General features: G+C 38.7%; 1 long non-coding RNA gene across 1 annotated transcript in view; it reads right to left on the bottom strand.

Annotated features, from left to right (window-relative positions):
• Positions 1 to 2,572, bottom strand: part of LOC101852937 — a 15,392-nt gene that overhangs the window by 6,984 nt on the left and 5,836 nt on the right. The window contains exon 3 of the long non-coding RNA XR_220613.3: positions 771 to 789. This is a non-coding gene — a long non-coding RNA (uncharacterized LOC101852937). The remainder of the gene's footprint in view (positions 1 to 770; positions 790 to 2,572) is intronic.

Below are 2,572 nucleotides of genomic sequence, written 5' to 3'. Positions count from 1 at the left end.
TGTGTGTGTGTGTGTGTGCGTGTGTATGTGTGTGTATGTGTGGGTATACGTGTACACGTGTTTGTTAGTGTGTGTAAGTGTGTGCAAGAGTGTGTACGTGTGTGTGTGTGTGTGTGTGTGTATTTGTGTTTACCAGCTTTTCTTTATATATAAGGGTGCGTACGTTGTGTAAATATGTGTAAGTGCATGTACGTGTGTGTAAGTGTGTATAAATGTGTGTAAGTGTGTGTACGAGTGTGTACGTGTGTGTGCACAATAAAATGTGAATCTCCCTCACCACGTAGAGAAAAAAGTTCTCCCTATCTGTTTGAGCACTATTCTAATCTAAAGTAGGTATTTTCACATCCCAATCAACACAGTTTATAAGATTAAAGAGGCTGGCTGCGACACGGACTGTGAGAGATACAACATCCAAACAGCACAAAGACTGAGACACTTGATAAAGATTCTCCCCACTCAAGAATGGAACTCGGATCTCCTGCGTGCGACAGTGAAACGCCTTACAGCTACACCATAGACATGAGTGTTTGAGCACTTAAAGAAAACAAAGTAACAACACAACCACAACAACAATAACCACAACAACAACAACAACAACAACAACAACAAAAACAACAACAACAACAACAACAACCACAACAACCACAACAACAACTATCAAAATAACAACAACAACTGCAACAGCAACCACGACAGCAACAACGGCAACCATCACAGCAACAACAACAACAACAACAACAACTACAACTACACAGGACGAATTCCCTCACCTGTCTGTTCCTTGTGTGGCTGCAACAGAAGTAAAAAGTCACGTGAGACATGACCCGACATGAGGAAATATGGTCGGGGTTTTTTTCCAGTAGAGATTTTACGGCGCTCGCAACAGCATAAAGTCATATGAGCGCCAGAAGATTAGGTGTTACAAGAGAGTGACAAACATAAAAAAGAAGAAGTGGAGAAAGAGAAAAGGACGATAGATGTTTGATAGGAAAGAAGAAGCATCGTTTTTAGGACCAGTGGGTTAACCCAGATTTCTGGGATTTTCTAGAATTCTTAGCCAACACCGAAGGTGGGTATTTTTTCTACCTATAGAAGAAGTTTGGTTTCATTGCTGAATATATTTGTTTGATTATAGAGAAAACTCTCTTGTCTTTTAAAGAGACTGAACAAGGGGCAAAAACTTACCTTCGATTTTCTCAAAACAGCTTTGGTTATACAGAAAACTCTCCTTGTCTTTTAAAGACACTGAACAAGCGGCTAAAACTTTACCTTCGATTTTCTCAAAGCAGAATTTTTTTGGGATAGCCCCTTTGTGCTTAAAAGCGACCACATGAAAAGACGTGATTAATCTGTACTCTCTAAATGACGTACAATCAGGAAGCGACAAATGCAATTTCTAGGACATTTGACTTCACAAGAAGACTACGAACATCTTGTTCTTACTGACGTGAAGAAACAGAAGGAAAAGAAGGCAAGGCTAGGCCCAGACATATATGATTTGGAAAGTCTGAAGGTGGGTGTTAGGGAAACACCAGGGTAATTGGTCACTTTTAAGGGCAAGTGGGCTAATCAGATTTCGGGGATTGCTAGAAATCTTAAGCTACACAAAAAGTGGGCATTGCCCTACGTATAGGAGAAGTTTGGTTTCATTGTTGTGAATATTTGTTCGGTTATACAGAAAACTCTCCTTGTCTTTCACAGAAACTTAATACGGGGCAAAAACTTTACCTTCAATTTTCTCAAAACACCTTTTGTTATATAGAAAACTCTCCTTGTCTTTTAAAGAAACTGAACAAGGGGCAAAAGCTTTACCTTCGATTTTCTTAAAACATAATTTTTCGGGATAGCCCCCTTGTGCTTAAAAGCGACCATGTGAGAAGACGTGATACACCTGTACACTCTAAATGACGTACATTCAGGAAGCGACAGATGCAATTTCTAGGACGCTTAACTTGGTATGTGGTCGCTTTTAAGCACAATGGGACTATCCCGAATAAATGCTGCTTTGAGATAACAGAAGGTAAAGTTTATGCCCCTTGTTCAGTTTCTTTAAGGGGGGGGGGATATACCTGAAGGCTATCTCGCTTATTACTTGACCGAATTTTACCAAATTTCGCACATATAACAAGCATAGTAAGGAGTCGTATAATCGGCAATCAAATTTGAGAAAAGGTTTTGTTTCCATGGATACAGCGGCCATATTGGATTTTGTTGACATGTCTTACGTAATGAATACCGCACTTATCGCTCTTGGAAATTGATTGTTTTTTTGCATGCGTGTTTACAAACATTAGATCTAAAAATGTGTCTGTTGTTTTTTTCCTAAACGGATTAGACATTTTTTATGAGTTTTTTCCTGAGGTAGCATTCAAGTTTGCAAAAAATCCGTGAAAATCCACACTCCAGACACCACCAACAAAAGTCTATTCAAAATATCAAAAATTCAACAGATAAATTTTTAGTATTACATCTTTTCTTCATTCCGTGAAAATTTCATGAAGATTAGATGAAAAATGGTGGCGTTATTCACAAAAGTATAGAAAAAAGTCGCATTCTGAGAAAACGGCCGATA

The sequence above is a fragment of the Aplysia californica genome, unplaced genomic scaffold (assembly GCF_000002075.1).
Source record: "Aplysia californica isolate F4 #8 unplaced genomic scaffold, AplCal3.0 scaffold00281, whole genome shotgun sequence".
In the NCBI taxonomy this organism is placed as follows: Eukaryota; Metazoa; Mollusca; class Gastropoda; order Aplysiida; family Aplysiidae; genus Aplysia; species Aplysia californica.
The sequence above is the reverse complement of the archived record's forward strand: the minus strand, read 5'-3'. Positions and strand labels throughout refer to the sequence as shown.